The sequence below is a fragment of the Astatotilapia calliptera genome, chromosome 10 (genome assembly GCF_964374335.1).
Source record: "Astatotilapia calliptera chromosome 10, fAstCal68.1, whole genome shotgun sequence".
NCBI lineage: Eukaryota > Metazoa > Chordata > Actinopteri > Cichliformes > Cichlidae > Astatotilapia > Astatotilapia calliptera.
Window position 1 is genome coordinate 1,832,801 of NC_137431.1, and position 25,308 is coordinate 1,858,108.

Genomic DNA, 25,308 nt, shown 5'->3' on the forward strand with positions numbered 1-25,308 from the left:
GGGCTGTGGTCGGCATGGCTTTGGTTAGCTTAGCATTAGCATGCTGGCTGTGCAGGTGCTTGCAAAGCCAAAGTTGTATTAACAGCATAATGCAACTCTTACTGTCCTAGATGCACTGTGCTGTGCGCTCTCATCCTTTTGTGCAATAAAAATCAAAGTATTTTCCATATCCACGTTTAGACTGCGCCGCTACTTTCCTCCTCAAATGCACGACCAACACTTCCCAGGAATTGGACAACTAGGTTCTTGATTCCCATCCCGATTTATTTATGAGGTTAGTCTGAATTCCTTTTTTTTTTTTCTGCCCAGATTTGAGCTGGCACAGTGGAGTTCACTGAGAAGTCAGAAATTCATCAAGAGTAAGATTCAACTGCTGAAACTGATTTTTCTGTTCGTAAATTCAAGTAAATAACTGAAATTTGTCATCTTAACCAAAAATATGTATATTTAAATAAATGCTGTGATATATTTTTTTGCCTGTTTTGTAAAATTGTAATTTTGAAAATTCATTGATGAGAACAATAATTCTATTTTGGCATTACAAATATAATTTTGATCAAAGAGCCTGCACATACGGCTGTAGCAGAAAAACTTACACTCCATGGTGATCTAATGATAACATATAAGCACACATATACTGTATAATGCTGTAGCAAGCTGAATAAATATCTGCAATTCCAATAAAAGCCGAGCATTTAGTGCTCATGTCTGATGTGTGCGACTATTATTACCCCGTTCAGTGTTTGATCACCTGCTCAGGTCACTTACTGCCCACTTAATCCTCTCTAATTAAAGTATTAAAAGGTGGAATGAAAACTAACAGACCTTTCACTCCTTCACGTCGGGTCGTCGGTCCATCTGCTCCATGAAAGTCACCCTGTGTAAAAAAACAACAAGCCTTTACTGCATCTGCAGCGATGCAGCACAAAACCCCATTATTACCTGTTCCTTTGCCCCTTGTAATATAAAAGAGATGTTATAAAAGCTCCTATTTGGATTTGGGTTTCATAATTAGACAAATAAAATCATGCTATGCTCAGCTGCAGTGAGCGTGCATGTGCTGAACGTCTGTCTGCTCGTAAAAAAGCTGGAGGCTGCGGAGGAAAGAGAAACTAAAGGGTCAGCTTTGCTTCACTGCTTTTGTCTCCAGTGTTGTCGGAACCATCGGCTCGTCTTCACGAACAAAACATCGTAAGGGACAAAATATTCACCCCTGCTTCATTTACTACATCTCCTAGTTTCTTTTTTCAAAAGCCAAATCTGCCAAACTGTCATTTAACCCAAGAACCTTTTGGAAAACAAATACTGACTTATTTGAAAATGTCTTGTTTTCTACAATGTAAGCACAAACATAACAGACTGTCTGGATGTTTCCTTTGCTCTTCAAGTGTTACTTTGTAACTCTCACTTCAGTGTTTTGTCCATCAAGTCGTTTTTTCCCCCAAATCTAATCCATCAACCCTTCAGGGACCCATCATTTCCATGTTGAAATACCTTAGTCTGATAAGCAGCCAGCAGGCTCTCGTCACATCTATGAAAGTCAACGCAACACAACCCTTTGCAGGTTGTAGCATGGATGGATGCTGGTGATATGCAAACACATGTAGAACAAATAAGTTGCACAGAAATCCTCACATGTAGAGGCAGAGCTGTGCATTTACAAAGTTAAAATGCTTGAACAGTAACATGATAACAAAGCCGTAAGTGTTGATAACGATCAGTGTGTTAACTTTTCTCACAGAGCCTGAAAGCTCGACATCAGAATGCAGCTTTTATTGCAGAAACCTCTTAGACTCTTACAGGAAGGATAGCACTATGTTGATTTTTACATTTTTCAATATTGCACTACTTTGTTATGCTATAAGTAGACTCCTGCACACATTAGAGGCTTTTGTTGTCAAAGATAGTAAAAGCCTATAAGAATAAATTAAATTTGTTTTTATTTGAACACTTTCTCGTTTTCACAGACACATTCGCTCTAAACCTAATAAACCAAACATAATTTGGCAGCACTTAAGTTACAACTTCAGAGATATCTGAAGTTAATGTTTGCTACCCACTTCCTGGGGAATCCTTGCAATAATGACATGCAGTAAAATCATACTGCATGTTAACAGCGTGCCATGATTTTATTTAAGAGCTTTTTCTGGAATGTAATTTGTAGTTAATTTGAGAACAATAAAGCTTTTTTCCCACCACAGCGAGCGCTGGTTGCTGGAAACATACAAAAATTTGTGCACACAATTAGTGTGTTTTAATGCTGCTCTAAACACAACACGCATTTTCTTTGCAAAATGTAGTCGGCAGCCAGCGTTACACGAGTGCCATTTGAACAGTAGGCAGTAAATCATCAGGAGAATTTTCCATGGCAACCATGCTGGTTAATGGTTGTGCTTCAGCTTAATGATATGCCTGGTGATAGAAATGTGCGTGTGTGTGTGAGAGAGAGAGAGGCGATAACAGGAAAGTCTCATGAATAATCATTAGATTAATGTCATCTACATCAACTGCATGTCAATAAATGAGAAATTAAACTTGACGTTTCTTTCAGCAGCCATTAACAGTCGGTCCAATTAGCCAGTTGGACGGGGAAATGTTTCATTCTTTAATTTGTCTGATTCCAAATCAAACCAACTATAAATTAGTGGATGAAAAATGTCTCCATCAGCCAATAACTGCTGTCTTGTCATTGCTGCGGCTGTAATGATGTGGTACTGCAGTCAGTGCGTTCTGGTGTGTGTGTGCGCGCACACTGGGGGCTGCGTGTGCGCTGTATACCAACAACATCAGGTGTAGACTGCAGACAAATTAGGCTGTGTGTTCTGGAGATCTTGCTTCAACATCACAGACCTTTTGCTGTCATAATAACGATCTTGCACTCTTCACCACTCCCTCTCTCTGCACACATTTGGCTCTCGTAGCTACACTTTGGTTTTCCATTTCTGGTTTCTGCTTCACTGACATGTAGCAGAACAACCAGCACTCCAATCCTGTTTGACGAATGTCGTCTCTAATTATTCACTCTGCTCAGATAAATGTCATAAATTATACCCTGTATTTCATTATATGGTGATTTGTGAGTGTGTTACAGTCTTGCAACAGATTTGTGTTTGTTTTTTCAGTATTTACAGGCTGATCCACACTTAGCATGTTTTATGTGATGAGCAAACACATGATGGTCAGTAACTGAGTGGCAGGAGGGACCTCGTGTTGTGTTTGATTAATGGAGCGCTATGAAGCTAACTGTGGGGCACAAATACATTGAGTGCATAGATACAGGTAGCAGCTCTCCTACCTCTAGCATATGGACACAGGTTACAGCAGCTACACCAATGAGTCATGACTCACTGCATTCACCTACACAGTAAATGGCCTGCATTTGTATAGCGCTTTTCTAGCCCCTAAGGACCCCAAAGCGCTTTACACTACATTCAGTCATCCACCCATCCACACACACATTCACACACTGGTGATGGCAGCTACATTGTAGCCACAGCTGCCCTGGGGCGCACTGACAGAGGCGAGGCTGCCGGACACTGGCGCCACCGGGCCCTCTGACCACCACCAGTACACAGTGGCTGGCTCAGCTAAATCACGTTAGCTCATCTGCTGTTTCTTTCTTTTTTGTAACTTGGGATCTCAGACCCGTCACTTTCTTATGTGCCTGTCCAACCTGGAGTCTATTCTCGCTGCTGGAGCAGGTCGTCAGTCCATCACAGAGCTAATGCAGAGACACAGATAACTCTCACATCCACACATAAGCCAGTTTAGAACCATTAGTTATGCTAACAAGCATGTCATTGGACATAAACACGAAAAGGCCAACAAGAAAGTTTGAATCCCAACAGATCCAGGTGACAGTACTACTGATGAGTCACGTTTTATTTGGCGCCCTTAGCTGACACAGCTCTCCCCAGGAAAGGACCAGCAGTGGGACCCCGGGGCTGCATTTAGAAGATGACAAATTAAGTGTTAACTACTGTGCAAAGAAAACGATGCAGAAACAACATGTACAAATGGCCTGGCTCAGTTACGGTGGAAAGTTAACACTAACCTGTGATTGGTCCAACCAGTCAAAATCATGAACAAATAAGGAGGCGAGAGAGACTAGCTTAATGAACATTTAAAAGAAGGGGTGAAGCAAAACAAATGCCCTGTCTGGACTTTCATACAGGTTTTCTTTTTATACATACAGTAACAGAGCTTTATTTCTCAGCTGGGTTTTAAAAAAGAAAAACTATTCGTCAGTTTAAACGTGATACTTTTGAAACATTAAAAAAATATAGACTTTAACTGAAATCATACTTTATGATTTTTGTTTACATTTGGAATGTATTGTGTTCACGACTAAGGATAAAGCGACGCCTCGCGGTGCTCTGATTCATCTGTTTTTACATCCTGAAGAACAGAAAGTTGCCGACTGCCTTATCAGACAAACCGCGTGCGCCGTCTCCAAGCACAAAGATAGATGTTTGTTTTCTTTACATAGTAAATCTGAGTTCGTTTAGTCTGTTCAATATTTGATGGCACTGCTCAGAGCTGTTATATAGTTTTTTTAATCCCCAAAAGTTGATTCTGTTCATCTGGACGTTTTCAGTGGGAGAAATGTTTCGTCGCTCATCCAGGTGACTTCTTCAGGCTCGGCTGACTGCAGGTTTCCAACCTTATAAACAGGACATTTGCATAATGAGTGAAACCAGGTCACTGAAGGAACAATGTGTATCCGTCATAGCAATAAGTCTGAATCTGGCTGAGAGCATTTATGAAGTAGAAGTAAACAGATATCAATGCCGAGTGTCCCAAAACATCCAGCTGCATGCTGGACAGCTGCTTAGCTGATCATCAACACAAAGCTCGTCAACAACTATTAAAAAATTCTCTAAAATATGATGATTTGCCGATTTTTCCCTTATTATTGAAAATAATGTCAGACAGAGGGGAGCTCGGGAAGTTCCCTTCATTCCCTGTTTGTTGGGTAGCTCATTAAAATTGTAACAAATAAAATACACACATCTATCTTATCTGGTAAGCTCAGCTCATTATAGAAATGAACCGGCTCCTGAGTGCCGAGATACTCCCAGGAGGATTACCTCTGGGCATGTTTTGTTTGTCTGATACTTATTTTCTATGCTAGTATGTATAAAAGCTACAAGTCAATAATAAACTCTCTAAAACATTACTTTTCTGTAGAATACATTACTGCAGAGTTCATCGCTCTTTATTCCATTGATTTGTATTCTGAGTGCAATTTTGCACGTTAGGACCACCACATGTTTCTGCTTCTGCACCACACAGCACAGGGATCATCATTAATTAACCTGAGTGGAACTGTGTGGGTTTCTTATGTCTGCTGATATAGTATTTATTCAGTTTTTGCATATGTTGAGTTTATCCGACTATGCGACTCTCTTCTGAAACGTGTGCTTCCATTCGGTCAAGCTTAAGTGTTTCTAGAAGAGAGGACGCCACTGATGATAAGCGACCTTCATTTGCACTCCTCTCACTTGCAGAGTGGGGTCAAATGCCAGACAACTTATATGCTAAGTCAACAAGTGCTGCCATCTGCCTGTTCATTAAATGCTGACCTTTCACTAGTTAAGTGGGGTCACTGAGGAGCAGAATAAAAGCAGCATCCGTTCAAAGTACATAAACACATAATAGCTTGCCCTCAGTTGTGTGGGTTGGCTGAGCTTATAAAAGAGCTAATATGTTAGCATTCTGTCACTCTGTTTAACTCTCCAGCTCACAGCACTTAAAATGTGTGGAAAAAAACAAATTTGCAATTAATCTGGTGTCTGCACTTCCAGTGACAGCAAAACGAAGACCAAATCAGGCAAAAGCAAACGTTTCTTTCCAAAGCTGGGTTTAAAAATAATAACGATTTGCATGTTTTGCATTCATGCTGTCTAAAGATCTGAGAGCTTGCATGTGCATTAGACTCTGAGAGGACTTTTATACCTTCCTGTTTCAGATGTCTGGCCTTCACTGCGTGGCAGTGTGGGACGAACACATTCAGTCTTGCATGTACAAGGATGAACAAGCTTCTTTTGTAATAATAGTCCAGGCAGTACAAACATATTAGACTACACGCCTTTTGTGTCTTAGTGAGGACATCCAATTGGCATAAAGCTTTCCCTAACCTCTTACCCTAACCATCATAAACGAATGCCTAACCATCACCTAACTGTAACCCTGACACTAAAACCACATTTTGAGCCTCAAAGATGTCTGCAAACTTGTGAATTTGGGACCCACAAGTGTAGTAACAGTCGGATTCTTGGTGCTCACAAAGAGATTTAAGTGCGCGCACACACTTACCGTCAATACTAACACACACTGAATAATTGAAACCTGCTTAAATGAAGATTTGGTGGAGAACAATTCACTGCTGACACAGAGAAAGGCCGTGTCTGTGGAAGATGGGGAAGGTGGAGGCGGCTCGTGGTGGCAGCGGGGAGCTCCCCCTGGTGTAGTGGCCTTCACCCAACCACCTGGTCTTATTTTACAGAGGCGTGTGGAGGTGAGAGACACAGCCAGGGAGAGAGCGAGAGAGAGCAAGTGATATTTCCCGGCCTGGGCAGACATGAGTGATAGGAAATGAAGATAGCACTGATGGAGGGTAATGATTGTGATCTCACTTTCTCTCAGTCTCAGTAAGCCTGGGTTAATGGAAGCCAGGTCAGAGATGGTCTGGGGCCTCAGTGCGATGGTCATCTGGTTATCTGGGCTGACTTATTGTGGAACGAATAGATGCTATTCGTTCTATTCATGACCCTACGCTGTGTTCACTGCATCATTCTATGTTTGGCACTGATCACCACCTGCACTCATGCATATATCTTTCTACATAGCACTTTTAATTCTTATTCTTACTTTTATTTTTTCATGTCTATTTAAGCGCAGTTTATGACAGTATGTTTGCACTGAAGCACCGCAGCAATTTCCTAATGTTGTAAACCTGCTCAACATTTGGCAATAAAACCCTTTCTGATTCTGATGCTGATAGTCTGGCTGCTCACATCACTCTCTGAGGTTTGTGTCTGGCTGGGTGGATCTCGCTTGCCATAAACTAAAGGATGTGCCTTGATCGGTACTTCATAGGATACAATTTAACTTCTTTACATCATAACCAAGCTGAAATATAAAGAAGTGGTGCCGTATAAAGATGATGACATACAGAAGTGTGGTTAGGAAAATGATCTGAGTGACTGTAGAGCATATAATGTGCTATAATATCATATCCTGTGATAGAAATAGTAAATACCTCTCTGTTGTAGCTAGTATTGTCACAAAGTGGAATATCTTTATATGCCGAGGGAGCGCAGCTGCAAATGTAGTTTGCTTCTGGTTACGCTGGCACCCAACCAGAAAATCAACTCTGATTCTTACTGTGCACCACCTAAGCTCAGAGGCTGTGGTCCGTCTACGTTTTCTCCTCAACAGCATGTTGAACATTCCTTTCCTGTCTTACGGCATTATGGAAACAATTACTCTGCCTCCCGTACTTCATCTGAGCCCACTGGCAGCAGTCATAGGCACCATATGACATCACTGAATCCTCTACATCAGCAGCACATTCTGTTAGCCCGCAGTATTATTATTCCCTTTCAATAATACGTTTCATGCTCCATGTCGTAGTCATCATAAACCAGACGTGTGACTGTATTACACATGGCTGAAGGCAGTGGAAAATGCTTCGTATGTTCCTCTATACATGTTATGTAATGTGAGGGTTCATTTTATTATTAGTACTTTATTTATCCAGGTAAAAAAAAATCGCATGCTGATTAAAAATCTCATTTCCAAGAGAGACCTGGCATCATGGCAACAAAAGTCAAAATACACACAAGTACATAACATTTAAAACAAATACAACCTCTCGTACGAACATGTGAAAAATATACAGTAACAGTAGGGCTGGGCTATATCATACCGTTCACGGTAATACCGGTGTAACGTTGGGCAACGATAGGAAAATGAAATATTGCAATAGAATATGGGTAAAACGCACATGCGCAGTTAGGGATGGGTATCGAAACCCGGTTCTTGTTGAGAACCGGTTCCCACCGTTTCAATTCCTTGGAATTGTTTGCCATTTTTGCAAACGATTCCCTTATCAATTCCAGTCGCCCCGAATGACATCACCACGTTGCGGAGCGTCATTTACCTCGGCAGGAAACACGACGCCTAAGCGGCTCAAACGCTCAAAAGCTTGGTTATACTTACGAGAACGGATGACAACAGGGCAACTTGCAATACTTGCAAAGTAGATACTTCATTTAAGGGAGGAAACACTACGAATATGCAAAAGCGTTTGCTCACAAAACACGCGATGACCTTAAATGAATGTCATGTTTTTAATTCGCTCCGGACTCGTGAATCTCAACCCAGCAGCAGCGGTAACGTTTGCACGTCCTCTCCCGTTAACGCGGCAGGTAAACAATCAACTAACAGTGCATATTATGTTAGCGCGATCTGCCTTATTACAAAACCTGCCATTACTGTGCATTTAGGTGACCGTGATGAGACAGACAGAGTCTGGCTGGCTCAGATGCTGCCAGTTCTCACTGCAGTCTACTGGTAGCGTCTCCTTTCAGGCCAGGATAGACGAACGTCACCGAGCAGTGACTAAGTTTGTGGTCAAAGACTTGCACCCATTTGCCACAGCAGATGCCCCCGATTTCACTTTGGTAAGTGAATGTGTTTAATTGTAGGCAGGGACATTACTGGATATTCTTGTGTAATTGCTACAGAATAATTTATGTTACACTTTGTTATTGCTACAGGAGAATATTTATTTTATTATTTTACATATACATTTTTTTTCCTGGGGACCCTGTGACACCCCATTGAAGAGCCGTAGGCTGTGGATCTCTTAAGATCTCACTGTTGGGTTTGTAAGGCCATGTTACTCCTAAATTTCTATCTTGTTCAAAGAGAAGATATAAAACACAGTTCTAAGCTAATCGACCTTAGTGTTCTCCTTTTTAAAAAAAAAAGAATCGATAAGAGAATCGATAAAGAATCGAATCGTTAAACAGAATCGAAAATGGAATCGGAATCGTTAAAATCTTATCAATACCCATCCCTATGCGCAGTGCCTTTGTTTACATACGCACATGGCGGCGACGCAGAATGAGAAGAGCGAAAGTGGATCATTGAATAAAACGGATGAACCCGAACTGGTTTGTAAAAATGCTGCAGCTTCACTGGTGGAACTGGTTTAGCTTTCGTCCGTCAGATACACAACAAAGCACTATTTTTGGTAGCGCATGCTAGCGGGCCGTCGCTATTACCGTGTTGTTTGGAAAATACGGCGCACTTAAAATCAATCCTTTGATTTTTCCGAAAGTCGACAGAGTACGACTTTGCTAAGCTACGAAGCCGCACCGCTTGATGGATTGTCGGAGCATTACGGCTATCGTAGGCGGAGCCTCGCGGAGTGATACGTACTGTGCTTCAACATAATGTTTCCGTATTGTGTGTGTATAACCTCTTTTTAAGTGTTGTGGATGTTATACATGGTTATGCTGAGGATGTGTCGGCCAGTTTCCACTGGAAATGCCTTTTGGTTAAACTGTCAGCGAGGAATTTGCATTTGCACTGTTACATTTGTATATAACTTTAATGCACAGAAAAAACAGCTGCTTGTTTAAGTGAAAATGCATTGTTTTGGTTTTTTTGCACTAATAAAGTTGTGGAGTTGTAAATGTATTTTGTCTAATGTCAGTTATATATCGTTATCGCAAATTTTCAAATGTATATCGTGATAAATATTTTTGGTCATATTGCCCTGCTCTAGGTCACAGTTCAATTAAGAGCAACATTAAAAACAATCACACTGAGTAAAAGAGTTATTCTCTCGTTCCTTTAAGATGGACTTAAACTCTCCTGAGGTAACCAGTTCTGATCGTTTCAGTTCCTTCTGCAGATTATTCAGGAAGCAGGGGCAGCGTATTTAAAAGCCTTTTTCCCCAATACTGTTCTGATTTTTGGGACAATCAATTGTATGATATTGTGTAAACGAGGCTGTATTGGTTGTGGTTTTTACACCTATAAACACATTAATAAGAGGGAACCAGCCCAAGCAGAGATTTATAGATGAAGACCAACCAAAGGGAAAGTCTGCAAATATGCAGAGATGGACATTTAGCAGCAGCAGACAAAGAACAATGATGTACACGATTTCCATAGCCAGTAATAAGAGTTAAAACACAATGGTGGACAGTATCCAACCTCTTTAGGTAGCGGGCAGGTGCATTCATAAAAAGCAGGTGACTGTAATCCAATAAAGGTCAAAAAGTTGCATGAATCAAGTGTTTTGTCACTTGGAGGGAGAAACAGGATCAATTTCTAAAAAAGTAACTTAGTTTTAACTTAGACACAAGTCTTTAAATGTGAGTTTTAAATGACAAAATTCTGATCTACAATGATCCTTAGATATTTGTAAGATGTGACCATCTCGTCCTATCAGGACTGAGCTGTTGCTCTAAGATCAAATACAAAAATGTACACGTTTGTCTTGTGCTGAAGCCTCCTCTGCAAACAGCGCTCAAGACTATTAAATGGCTTTGTTTTAAGCAGCTAACCATAAATAGTGTGATAGTAATATTGTAATGTAATCAGTTTATATTGTATAATCAGTCTTTCCCTCAATGACTGTTTACTCAGGCTTCCAGATGTTACAGTGTGGTGACTCGTTTAGCATTTGATTTTCCCCCACAGGTCTGAGAGAACAACACAACCTCAACAGGGATCAGACATAAGCCTAGTTATACGTTACACTTATATATAGTTATAATTATATGGAGGGAACCATCAACGAAGCAACAGCAGCTTCTTGGTCAAAACTCCTGCCTGCACCTGAGTGTAAACTGTGCTCACGCTGACAGGACTGAAACGCTCAGATGATGCGTTGGCTTCTCTCTCTTTCCTTTGCACACCTGATTGCTTTGACTTGTTATGTCAGAGAGACATTATCTGGAGCAGACAGCAGAAGGACGCTGGTTTGATTTGGCAATTCTGGGAAGCTTTTATTGCACCTAAGGTCACAGAAAGTGTTGTTGAATATTTCATTTCAGCTGTGTCTGTCAGCATGTGACTGTGACACACACTGAGCTGAAATGAACTAGTTCAAATAAAAAGATTGAATAAAAGCCCTGCTGTAGTTTATTATTTCACCACCAGTGTTGGGACTAACGCGTTACAGTAACTACGTTATTATTGTGGTAACGAGCACGGTAACTAGTTATTATGCCAAAATCAGGAACGCGTTAATCGTTGCTGGGATTTAGATAGGCTCGTTATTCGTTACTCCGTGTGGCGGAGCTTCCACAGATTCAGTAACATCAGCAAGTGGTGGAGGCCAGCAGGTGGATGAGGGAAAGGGGAGGCAGGAGGAGGAGAGACCCAAGGCGGCCGCCAGTCCGACTGTCAGGTGAACTGAACTTCAGGTAAGAAGTTATGACCTGCAGTCTGTCTCAGTCAGATATAAACCAAGTTTAGGTGGAGTTTATTTTCGTTATTGTCGGCGTGCTGATGCCACTCCCAGTCCTTTTTTTCTGACCTGGTGAAAAACCAAAACGAACGACTCGAGACAGACTTCAATTCAATCAACTTCTTTATTTCAACCCCTGCGCAGGAGGGAATCAGCTCAGCATGAAGCCTCTTGCAGATTCGAAGGGCAGTCCTTCGAACTGTTTATATTATTCCAAAGTTCCTTATTTACCTCCCACCTTTCCTGTTATTCTGATATCACGTTCGCCTACACAGTTTTGATCAAAACAACTTCTTCCTCATCCATCGTCTTCTACCTTTCCTTTTAAGGTCTTGCCCTATCTTTAACCCCTTTCTTAAATGCATATCTTAATTGTTTATGTGTGTGTGTACCACTGTAGGTGGGTGCGGGTCATGTCAGGTGTCGTGAGTGTGCACTCTGTATGTGTCAAGTGTGTTGCGCCGGGGGTTTACGCTCTCCTCCTTAGTTCTGCTTTTCTAGTCTATACTTATCCAATGTGTTAGACTCTTCTTAACGCTGCCCTTTTGCCCCCATTATCTACAGCAACTTCTGTACTATTTCTTAGTATCTCGCCTATGCATCTTTTTCCTGTGATCATAGCAACTATTCTTGCTCCTAAGATCACACAGGGGCCTGCTTAAAAGTATAATGTTTAAACAGTATAATGCTAAAAAGCTATATAATTCCACATTATGCTGACTTTTTACAGTCAGTTACAATAAGTCGTACTGCGTACTAGCATGACAGAGTTTCTATACAGCTGGGTGGGTGCTGTGATGTTACTGATGTTGAACTTTTATTTTATTCATAAGGTTAGTTAGTAGAGTTTCCAACCGTCGCCTAAAAAACGGAATCGTCTCGTATTCAGAGAAATTATTACGCGTTTCGTATTGAGGTGAAAAGGAACGCAGTTTGTCCCGGACTTCAGCTACAATGAAAAAAAGAGACAAAGCTGGATTTATTCTGTGTCTTTGCTGCACAGCTGCCTCTTCTCCTCTCATTCTCCCCCCTCCCTCTCCTGTTTCGACTTCAATCATGAAACCGATCAATGATCAGCTGATCGTCTCTCTTATTTGTTTATTGCTCACTTTGCGCCAGAAAGAGGAAACCAGCGGATGTCGCGCTAAACAGCAGCAGCACGTTTAAGCTTGATCAGCTGTTGTTAGAATTTATTTAATATTAATTTCTAGTATCAGCTGATGTTTGCTGGAGCCACAGCTGTAAAGCTGCTGGTCATGATGTTGGTTTGGATATGTGATGAGAGGGAAACATGAAGATGAAACCAGGAGATGTCCTTACTGAATCATCAGAGCTGTGATGGAGAAACAGGTTTACCTTTTAGGTGACATGAATGAGTTGAAGTTATGAACTGTTTCTGAGAGACAAATAACACCAGGATCCTTTTTTAGGTAGCTGACAGCTGGTAACTGTGCAGGGGCGGGTCTAGCAAAGTGTTGCCAGGGGGGCAGGTAGGGCATTAACAGGGAGAGGGGGGGCACAAAGAAATACTTTTCTTTCTTATTCTCATTTAAAATATCTCACCTTTAAAAAATAATTATCTGAATCTTACAACAAACGATTGATAGATTGATGCATATATACCATCAGAACAGTGTACATCACTGTCACAACAGCGTTTGTTTTCATTCAAAGGCTTTATGGTTTTTCCTATAATGGTGGGCCGGTCTCTAGTTAAAATGCCCGGGCCAATTTTCTGTCCCAGTCCAGCCCTGTAAGCAGCTCATCTGCAGTCTGGTGTTACCTGCATCTTCCTGTTTGGAAGGCAGAATTTCCGAGTTCTGAGTACAATCGAAAGCACCACGACTGCAGTTTTTGTGTTGGATGTAAAAAGCGCACATGACGCTGTGACGTAGGCTAGAATCATGGCAGCAGTCAATGATGGTCCAGGCGTGGGATTTCTCTCGTGGAAATATGCACATTATCTTTTCCTTTCTATTGGTCGGTGGCACAGTGCACTGTGGCAAGTAAGCAAGCTAGAAGACTGGCAAAGTTATGGAAGCAACACATTAACAAGAGAATTCTGAGTAAAACCAAAGTTACTTTCCCTAGTAACTAGTTACTTTGAAAGTAACGAGTAACTTTAAGTAACTGAGTTACTTTTGATAGAAGTAACTAGTAATGTAACTAAGTTACTAATTTAAAGTAACTTAGCCAACACTGTTCACCACTAAATACCTTTTGTGTTTGGTGGTTCTTTGCATGAAAGAATGATTCTCTTTCTGACAGTAACAGCTTGTTATCACTGGTATTGGTAAAGTACTCATCCACTAGCTGGGCCCACGTGCTCATTTTAAGTTTGAGTTAAGTAGATAAACATGAATTGAGCTGCAGTTTGGGGAAGGCATCGGAGGGGACTGGCATCGGCTGCTGGGTCTGGCAGATCCCCGTGTAGTAATGAGAAGTGAAAGAATTAAAAAATGGGGTGAGGGTGGGGCACGAAAATGAGAACTGGGGGATCATAAATAGATAAGAAGTGAAGGAGAGAGTTTGGAGCTGTGGTCCTTGTTAGGTATTTTAGTACCATGGGAGCATTTACTGGATATTGTTTTATAGTGACATCATGCAGGAAAACTCTGTCATTCAATAAGGCCCCTTTGTTTCAGTGTTTTTCTCTTTGACCCAAGAATTGATGTGTGAGAATCACAGGCTGGTACAAGGTTGAAATACCACAGAGATCACTCCCTCAGCTATATTAGTTTCTTAATCTTTTAGACGCCTGTTGAAGGCCAAATGGTTTGTTTCAGATTTCACTAATGTAAGAACTCTTCGTTTTGTGCCTTGAAAATATGTCGCTGAGATAATCACAATTGTAGCTGAACTAATAAACTACACAAAGGATGCTTCTTCACCCAAGGGCAGGAAGACGCTGCCTTATCTTGGTCTGTACTGGTTTAAACTGATAATCTGCTGTCTCATGAATTTGTCCCTCTATATAAACTGTTGTACTTGTGAATAAAGTTGAGTCAATTTGGGAAGACAATCTGAAGCAGTCTCTGTTTTCTTGTTCTCCCAAGCTGCTCCCGAGCTCGTACTAACACGCTGAATGGCATGCTTGAATATTACTTGAGAATATATTTGACTGTGTTACAGACTAAGGGACATTCTCTGCTGATAGGTGAAGGTACATTCTCTGCTGATAGACGTCCACGCCTCGGAGGAAGCCGATCCACGGAGTAGGCCCTGGAAACAGTTTCCTTCAATTTTGGTGTCAGAAGTGGGATCCTGACGAAGGTAGGCACTTGTCTTTTTATTTTAATAAGACTGTGTTATGCCTTTCTCAGTGATCCACATAGAAACGGGATACGCTGACGAGGCCTTCTTCAGTGGCCCACATAGTAACAAGTGGGATACACTGAGGAGCCTTATTTAGTGGCCCACATAGAAACACAGGAAGTTGCCTGTTGTTTTGTAAAATAAAAGCAGAAAGGACACAGGAAGTTGCCTGCTGTCATAAACTAAGAAGTTGCTCACCAGCAGAAAGGACACAGGAAGTTGCCTGGGGTCATAAAACGAGAAGTTGCTCGTTAAAAAGTGAGAAGTTGCTCACTAAAAACATAAAATTGCTAGCAAAAAAAATCAAGTAACCTCAGGTGTGCCACAGCAAAAATAGATACAAACTTAAATCCTTCAAAGCGTCTAAACCCCTCTGGAAATCACTGACCATGGGTCAGAATAATTCAAAGACCTTAGACGGGTCCGATAAAAACTCAAAATTAACTGTAAAACCGAAAAAAATAAAATATAAAATCACAAATAGCGGCTCAGTACGACTCCCACTTCCGGTTACGTTTAACCCACGCTCGCGAATCAATGAAGACTTCCATGATTACGTATCCAGAACATGCGGAAGTGCTTACGTGACTGATTTCGTCTCGAACTTAAGAACTATAACTTTAATGCATCCTAATGTATTTCCGGAGCCCTATCCCGAACGATTATCGCCAGAAAACAGGTCAGTAGAAATGTTAAATACTATTTGTGATAAGAAAAGTAGTCTGCTTAAAAAGTCCTGTAGAAAATATATGATAGAATGCCGCGACGTGATGCATCAAATGTTACCGCTATGGACAAAAGGAGGGTAAATAATGACAAAGTCGCCGATTTCTTTAAGAATCTAAAGAAATTCCTGCTAACAATGTCCAGAGACAAAAGTGACTTAAATGCAGTAACTATGTGTAAACAGAAGCCTGATGAATCTATCCTAGTATTCATAAAACGCTTTATGCACTGTTGGACAAGCTAGAGGTGCAAATTCAGCTCAGTTTTCCAGCAGCCGCAGACACCCAAAGCAAAAATGAATTTGTGTATTTAATTTAACATAAAGGGTGAAATGTTTGCTGACACTGATAACAGCTTATGTTTTCTCTGCCCTATGTACCGACATGATGGAGAAGGAACATCCTCTGTGTCAGCTGGACCCTCAGCAGAGAATGAACTCAACTTCCTTTTTGTCCGGTACTCTATGTCACACACTGTGCCAAAAAAAAAAACGTGTACAGACGCCACTAACAGGTAATCCCATGACTGGGAGCCACACTTTTGTTTCTCTAAGGTCAAACAGTGATTTTGTCACATAACTCAGACATAGTTTATGACATAACTACACCATGTCGTCACATAGATCTAACCTACCCTATACACTGTACTATCTCTGCTGTCACATTGCCAGCTGAATATCAAAACATGACATTATGGTCAAGAGGTGAGAATGATGTAGGATTTATTGACTGTACACCTTATCATGCTCAGCTGAAAAACAACAAGCCGGTATATGTCAAGCAATATCCCATTTCCGCTGAAAAAGCCGCAGCCTTAGACATCATCATAGGAGATTTATTGACAGCTGGAGTAATAAAGCCCACAGTATCTCCATATAACACTCCTGTCAATCCTGTGCCAAAGCCTAACAAACCTGGCGTATGGCGTTTCACACAAGACTTAAGGCAAGTTAATGCAGTCATCATGCCTCTGCCACCTATTGTTCCAGATGTTCCCAGCATACTGACATCTATTCCAGCAACAGCTACACATTTTACTGTGGTGGATTTGTGCTCCGCCTTTTTCTCAGTGCCTGTGCATAAAGACACACAGCCGATATTTGCTTTTACACATAGAGATAAGCAGTACACATGGACTCGCTTACCCCAAGGCATGGTAGACAGCCCTGCGGCTTTCTCAATGGTAGTACGTGCTACCCTGGACGGCTTCACTCCTCCAGAGGGCTGTACTCTGATCCAGTATGTAGATGATCTCCTCCTCTGTGCTGAAAGTGAAAAACTATGTCAAACTGCTACACACATGCTTCTCCAGCACCTCCAAAAGACTGGCCACAAAGCATATGCAAAGAAAATGCAGTACTGTCAGACTTCTGTTCAATATTTGGGATTTACACTGTCTCACGGACAACGTTCTATGACTACAGACAGGGTCAAAGCTGTGACCTCTGTCCCTAAGCCCACTACACAGAAAGAAATGCTGTCTTTCCTAGGCATGGTGAACTATTGCAGACAGTGGATACCAGACTGTTCTTTTCATGACCACATTCTGCGTGAATGCTGCAAAAAAAGACAAGCCTCCTCGAATACTGTGGTCCACAGAAATGACTGCCTCTTTCAATGCATTACAGGGAGCGCTGACCTCCGCCCCTTGTTTGGGTCTGCCTGACTACCACTTACCGTTCCACCTGTACGTCACAGAGAACGGCACGACCTGTGCAGGTGTATTGGCCCAAGAGCATGGCTGTGGCTACCGTCCAGTAGCCTTCTACTCAAAGGTGCTGCCAGCAGTAGTTCAGGGGATGCCGGCCTGCCTGAGAGCAGTAGCAGCTTGCTCTATCATGATAAGGGACTGCGAGAAGCTCACACTCTCACATGACACTATTCTACACACCAATCACCAGGTCACGACCATTCTAGCAAACATAACTACACAACACATGACCGCACAACGTCACTCAGGTTATGAAGCTACACTGACTTCAACAGCAAATCTCACTATAAAAGCAAGCAGCACACCCAATTCGCCAGCACACTTACTTATTCGTATGCTGTGTTCCTCTGACCGACAGGATGGTTCAGACGACCCTGACGATCATGATTGTATGACACGTATACAGGAATCCACAGCACCACGCCCAGACTTAGAGCAGACACCAATCCCAGACTCAGTCATTGTTTATGTGGACGGGTCCTGTTCAAAACCAAATGACAACTTATTTCTTTGTGGCTATTCGGTGGTGACATTGCCTGACATCATACTAGAGGCTCACTCATTACCATTTCACTCAGCACAAAAAGCAGAACTCATGGCTTTAATACGCGCCTGTGAGTTACATGTGGATAAGCGGGTAACAATTTACACTGATAGCCGTTATGCATTCGGTGTGGTGCATGACTTTGGCACATTGTGGAGACAAAGAGGATTTAGATCTGCTGATGGAAAATCGATCGCTAATTCTGATCTTGTTCAAAGACTTTTGCAGGCTATACAGCTGCCATCGGCAATTGCAGTTGTTAAAACGAAGGGGCACAGCACGGCTGACACAGACGAAGCAGTGGGAAATGCTCTTGCAGACGTAACCGCGAAAGCAGCTGCTGCCTCACAGCAACCACCCAGAAGGGAAGTATTATCTTTGCCTTTACAGCTGCCACTTCTCACACTCCCAGACTATTTAGAAGCAAATGTTGACCTAAAATTCATACAAGAGCAAGCCTCTGCATGTGATTACACCTATTGGGAAAGTAATGATTGTACCTTAGATAACAGAGACGGCTTATACAAAAACCTTGAGGGTTTGATTGCCCTCCCATCTTCACTACTGCCAATCCTTGTCCGACATTTTCACGGTGTGAGTCATGTCGGACAAAGAGGGGTAATAGGGGCAATAAAATCAAGATTTGTAATCAAGAAAACATCACACGCAGTAAAACGCATATTAGCAACCTGTCTAACATGTGCACGAACTAATGTAGGAAAACCAAAAGCAAAACATCAGCATTCACCACAACCAGATTTCCCATTTCATACATTACAAATTGATTTTACACACATGCCAGCACAAGGAAGCATCAAGTACTTACTGGTAATAGTGGACCAATTTAGTAAATGGGTAGAAGCTTACCCAACATCAAAAGAAACTGCAGAAGTAGTCTGTCAAAAGTTGTGCAATGAAATAATACCCAGATTTGGAATACCTCACCAAATTAACAGTGATAGAGGACCTTCATTCACATCAGAAGTAATTCAAAAGTGTGCTAAAACTCTAGCAATAGACTGGAAATATCATGTGCCATACCATCCTCAGAGTTCAGGAGTTGTAGAAAGAATGAATAGGACCATAAAAAACCGCCTGACTAAAGCAATGATAGAAACAGGAATGACCTGGATCAAACTACTTCCTCAAATCCTCTGCGAGATTAGAATGACTCCATCCGCAGCAACCAAATTATCTCCATTTGAAATAATCATGGGAAGACCGTTTCCAACACCATGGTCAGCCTCCAGAGGGGCACCGCTATTGGAAGGGGACATAGACACTGCATTGTCTGACTATGTTCATAACCTGGTAGAAACACTGAATAATAACTATCAGAAAGTTTGTCTCTCTCAGCCTCTCCCTTCCATAGATCCAACCCATCCGTGGAAACCAGGAGATGCGGTGTTGGTACAGTCGCTAAAACCAAGGGCACTCGGGGAGGCCGCGTGTTCCAGCCCCCAGACTGTACTTGCAGTGACGAGAACCAGCATCCTAACAGACGGACAACCTCAGTGGATTCATGCCAGCAGGGTTAAGACCAGCCCCACCAAACCACCTAAGGCGTCGGATCAAGTAGATGACGACTCAGGCGAGCCAGCGCCCGGATTCAATACACCTATAGATGACGACTCAGGCGAGCCAGCGCCCGGATCCAATACACCTACACACACACAATCACTGATTAACACACAACGCCTGAAAGAGCCAAGACTCAGAAAGCCCTTTGATCCCCCGCCTGAACAACAACAAGGTACTCGAACATCCAGCAGGAACAGAAAGCCTAGAGTACCACACAATGTCTAACCTGATAAAGATAGACTCATTCCATCCTGATAATGGAGAAAATGAAATGCCCATTGTCATCACACGACGCTTACACGGTGTCTCTCGAACTTGGGACCAGGCCAGGAGACGACTAAAGAACTGTCTTTTTTATATATTTAGGTTATTAATCATATCTACTGCATTAATCTTAGGATTTTTATTTACTATTTCGTATTGTAAAGTGCAACCCTGTTCACATTTCTGCAAGCCACATTTTCAATGATAACCCATATAGCTACTAGTACAGCTACTTCAATGTATTTGCAATTAGCACAAATTGATCCTGAGGATGTGCCAGATGTTACCAATGATGTTCCTGATGTGTATATTGAACATTAGGTTGTGAACTATTACATTTTATGATTTGCTTTTTATATTATGTTATTACATTTGTGATTTTTCCTTTCTATTTGAGTTATTATTTTTTTTAAAAATAATAATAAAAAAAGAGTGGAACTGTTAGGTATTTTAGTACCATGGGAGCATTTACTGGATATTGTTTTATAGTGACATCATGCAGGAAAACTCTGTCATTCAATAAGGCCCCTTTGTTTCAGTGTTTTTCTCTTTGACCCAAGAATTGATGTGTGAGAATCACAGGCTGGTACAAGGTTGAAATACCACAGAGATCACTCCCTCAGCTATATTAGTTTCTTAATCTTTTAGACGCCTGTTGAAGGCCAAATGGTTTGTTTCAGATTTCACTAATGTAAGAACTCTTCGTTTTGTGCCTTGAAAATATGTCGCTGAGATAATCACAATTGTAGCTGAACTAATAAACTACACAAAGGATGCTTCTTCACCCAAGGGCAGGAAGACGCTGCCTTATCTTGGTCTGTACTGGTTTAAACTGATAATCTGCTGTCTCATGAATTTGTCCCTCTATATAAACTGTTGTACTTGTGAATAAAGTTGAGTCAATTTGGGAAGACAATCTGAAGCAGTCTCTGTTTTCTTGTTCTCCCAAGCTGCTCCCGAGCTCGTACTAACACGCTGAATGGCATGCTTGAATATTACTTGAGAATATATTTGACTGTGTTACAGACTAAGGGACATTCTCTGCTGATAGACGTCCACGCCTCGGAGGAAGCCGATCCACGGAGTAGGCCCTGGAAACAGTTTCCTTCAGTCCTTCTTCTGCAATTCAGATCATTTATCTCCAAGTATCAGCAGATATCTGAAGGTGTTGGATTGTCACATCCCCTGGTAGACAAAAACTAAAGTTCAGACCCTGCTAACTAGAAGCCTCTGGCCTTCCTTTATCATACTTCTTCCGTGCTATCAGGTGATCAGATCAGTCTATTGGATCCCCGTGTTTGGTGTCAGGGATTACAGCTCTACCATCTTGGAGGAGAGAATATATTCTAACCTGAGCTTGCAGAAGACCGCCAGAAGAGACAGAGATCATCGAAAAGCCAGATTGTATTCTTCTGTGAAGTACTTGTCACGTAGTGCACTGCAATCTGGGAGGAAAGCTTTTAATTCTTACCTGTGAGTTCATGCATTAGTTTGTCTGCTCCCACTGTTAAGCATCAGTCACTAACTATGCTGTGGAGTTTTAAACACACTTTAATCTGAATGAAAGCTTTCAAACTTGACTTCTTATGAATTTTAGGCTCTGAAATTAGGATTAATTCCTTGAGTCCAAGCCATCTTCTAAGAAATGTTTTCAAAAACTGGATTTATATCGAAGGTTAAAAGCAAGACAGTCGACAGACGACTGTTGTTAGGCGAGTACAACAAATCCCTTAATCTGCAAGTTTTCCTTTCTATAGTTCCAGCAATTACAGCTTCCACCAAGGTAGGATATTCACACCCAGCCATAAGCTGCCAGCAGCCACCCTACATGGAGACTAAAAATTAGGTACGGTTTAATAGATTTTGCTTGTCAGTTGTACATCATTCATTATCATCAGCAGTCGTGCAATATTTGCAATCCACTGACAACATTGAATAATTGCTTCAGATACGCTACAGATTAAGACCTCGCTGGGTAATTAGTCGTAACCTATCGCTGCTGAGCACAGGAGTGCTATGATCCTACATAAAGAGACTGATGAAAGAACAACATGAATCCAAAATAATGAAAGCTCTCCATGAAAAGATATTATTATATTAATCACCAAATTAGAGTGACTAATTAAGGCTCTGTGTGTTGTATATCAGCTCAGTAGAGGAGCCAAATAAACAGAGTTTCCAAGAACATGTTGAAAAATTACAAGAAAAAGAAAAAATATTTTGGCGTTTTTCAAAGTTAATTTCATGCCAGGTGATTTCTACAAGGCCACTTGTTACCAAATGCAGCTCTCTGTCAGGGGTTGCTTTGGACTGCGCGGGTGCAGGGGATAGTCACATGACTTATTCAGCAACAAGCTCTGTTAGGAACGGCAACAAAAGCTGCCTCAGTGTCACAATCTGATGCAAATCTGTGAATCTTTTTACCAGCTTGATTCCAAATGTCATGGGATATGCCATAGTTTCAATAGCAAAACTCCATCAGTTTAATGTCTGAGTTATAAAGGAACTTAAACCAGCATTGGTGCCCTGGATGTTTCATCTGTTTTATCAAAGTCAAATCAGAAATCTTTAAAAAGCACTTGGATAAACATAAATGATCATTTCATCAGGTGGAGCAGCTTTGTCCTGAATCACTTCAGCAGAAATTAAATAAAAAAGTCAAAATCATCGTGCAAGGTCTGTTCTGTCAGCTGCTGGGAGGTAATGTTTCCTTTCGTTGACTGCAAAGTCCACATTATGGATGGGTGGTGACAGGTTTGTCACTCTTGTTAGCCCCCTGCACTGCAACTTTTTCTATTAATCAGACAAGTCAAATAAAATGAAAACATTTTTTATGCCATATTGGTAATATGCAACCTGCTAAAAACCCACGTTGCTGTTTAATGTTAGAATGTATCGTAAGCACACCACGTCTCCTGCTAGTCTTTGTAACACTGTAATGATGTCATTGTGACATAATGTATTTTAATGTTAAAAGGAAAAAGTTCTGACTCGTAGCAACCTGTGGGCAACAGACATTTTCTACAAAACCCATGAACAGCACATTCTAACACTCGAACACCATTATAATATATCCTTACATACTTCAGATCTTCTGAAGTCCCAGCTGTCAAAAGGCAGGCATCGCTGCTCTGTGGCCCTGAGCTGGATCAGCACATAAGAAACTGGATGGATGGACTTAAGCTATGATTCAGTCATATTAAGAGCTGCATTTTGACTTTCATTTCAACATGTAGCAGATGTGAAATAGGAAAGATTAGACTGGTTTCTATGTAGCTTCGTTCATCCAAGGTCTTCTTTTCCACACCTATGTACTTTCTAATGATCACACTCCAACAGATGCATCAGAGACCACCTGGGGCCCAGTATCAAGCCCAAGGATACACTGGCATGGAGACTGGAGCAGCCAGAGACTGATTAGTACTTGACCTGCTCTACCTGGTGAGCAGCAGCCACCAAAAGCAATAAACACGATGCAAAGTATTTTAAAGTGACATTACAAGTATCACAACACAACACAGTGGACTGATGCAATAGGGGTCCACATACACACAGAGATTTCATTAATATATTCATTATTATACACCAGAAGTCATAAATTGGTTGGACCAGGCAGAATTAATAGACTGTCTCATTTGAAAAGTGTGCAGCTGTTTCTGTGCCAGTATGCAATCAAACATTCAGAACTCACATAAACCAGGCTGCATTCATCCCTGTAGCTTCTCTCCTGTTGCTGGGGACACATCGTCTCGGTCATCATTTCAAAATGAAGTAATTAATCCACATCGCCACAGGGCGATCGTGGCTCAAGAGTTGGGAGTTCGCCTTGTAATCGGACGGTTGCCGGTTCGAGCCCCGGCTTGGACAGTCTCGGTCGTTGTGTCCTTGGGCGAAACACTTCACCCGTTGCCTACTGGTGGTGGTCAGAGGGCCCGGTGGCGCCAGTGTCCGGCAGCCTCGCCTCTGCCAGGGTGGCTGTGGCTACAATGTAGCTTGCCATCACCAGTGCGTGAATGGGTGGATGACTGGATGTGTAAAGCGCTTTGGGGTTCTTAGGGACGAGTAAAGCGCTATACAACTACAGGCCATTTGCATATTTCTCCAGATTCATTCACTCTTCCTAATGAGTATCAATTAGAAAATACTGCTGTGCTGATGCTTTTTCTTTTAATTGATTACTGGCAAATAAAGCCCTAGACTAGGAGACTAGGAGATGGTATCATTGAGTTTTATTCCTCCTTTGAGTGAAACCCCCAGGGACCATTGGTAGGAATCCATCCACTGAAAGGCAGGGGATCAGAGAGCTCCAGCTGGGCTAAGCAGCGCACTAGCTCCCCTGTGACAGGAGCTGTAATAGCAAAGCCAGTTAGCCGCCGTCCCCGGCTGGATCCTCCAGTCCCACCGGGTTTGCTCCAGTGGGATATAAAATGGGAGGGAAAGCCAATGTGAGCAAGGGAATGAAGAATAAAGAGTGGAGCTTTGAGAGTCACTGTAGAGCAGACCTCCTCTCATCTTGGGGTTTGGAGAAATGTTTCTGATTAGCACCGAAGTCTCAGTCTCTCTGAGTTGCAGGCAATGCTGTCAGCCCACTGAGCTCATGCTTACAGATGGCTGGCCCTGAGCTCACTGCCAGGTCCAGGAACTCCCTTTAACTGTGGTAGTTAATGAGCGGTCCTGTTGCCCCTAGTAATGCTCTGACCCAGGAATAAAGTCGATGGTAATTGGCTCACTCCAGAGTGCTTACATGCAAAATAGGATTTGATTCATAAATTAGCCTTTTTAAAATTGACTTTACTTGAAGTTTGTTTACAGAATTGCGCAAATTAAGCCTAATGAGGGTTTTCTTGTTTTCAGTACAAGTATATTTGTGAAATAGGACCAGATGAAGGGTAAGCATGAAGCAAGTATCATTAGCTATAATAAAAATATCCCATTCCCACTTAGCTTTTGCTGTGCTCTGAAGAATCCAATTCCCACAGCACAAATGAAATATTCAATAAAGCTTTCAACTCAATTATGGGCAGTGTGCAACTACATCCCACAAGGGTTTGGGAGCACGGTTTAAGCCCTGCCATCAGCGCCCGTGAAGACAGCCATCCCACCTTGTTCTTACCTCATTTTGACAGTAATGGCTGTCAGCAGCCAGCGCGTCTGTCATACAGGGTCGATTGTGACCACCGAGCCGAGAGGATGTCTCCTCCTTCCGAGTTTTGTGCAAAGAGAGTTATTCTCCAAAGACTCATCAGATAAAAACTGGGTAAAGGCACCAGAGAGCCTGGCCCAGAGGGAAGGGATTTCCATTTCTTTGTGCTTTGTCTCCTTCTTTCACTTTCATATTTGCTCTCTCCTTCCCTCTCTATGTCTCTCTCCGCTTGGCTGAGGGAGAATTCGATCCTCCCGGGGGGCCATGATGGAAGGAAATCGCAGTAGTTCAAAGTATAAACAGCAGTTGTTAACATTCGAGACTGTGGGGACTGAGTCTATACTCCTTTGCTATATACTTTTGAAATAATCACAACACTCAGTGTCCAGCGATCAAGGTTCATTGATGGTAACGTAATGAAAAATAACTTCCCTGCTGGAGTAGTTTCCATTAGCGCTGAATGCCTGTGGGATTTGTTGAGCATGTGTTGGAGCACTGGTGTGTTTTACAGTAGACATTACAGATCTA

General features: G+C 41.9%; 2 long non-coding RNA genes across 2 annotated transcripts; one reads left to right on the forward strand and one right to left on the reverse strand.

Annotated features, from left to right (window-relative positions):
* The first annotated feature begins 14,776 nt into the window (after positions 1-14,776).
* On the forward strand, positions 14,777-20,553 carry LOC145431338 (uncharacterized). Its single transcript, XR_013911630.1, has 2 exons — positions 14,777-15,491; positions 19,149-20,553. It is a non-coding gene; the product is annotated as an uncharacterized LOC145431338 (long non-coding RNA).
* On the reverse strand, positions 18,761-20,716 carry LOC145431339 (uncharacterized). The gene is made up of 2 exons (XR_013911631.1): positions 19,456-20,716; positions 18,761-19,410 (listed from the first exon to the last, which is right to left on the reverse strand). It is a non-coding gene; the product is annotated as an uncharacterized LOC145431339 (long non-coding RNA).
* Between the last annotated feature and the right edge of the window lie 4,592 nt (positions 20,717-25,308).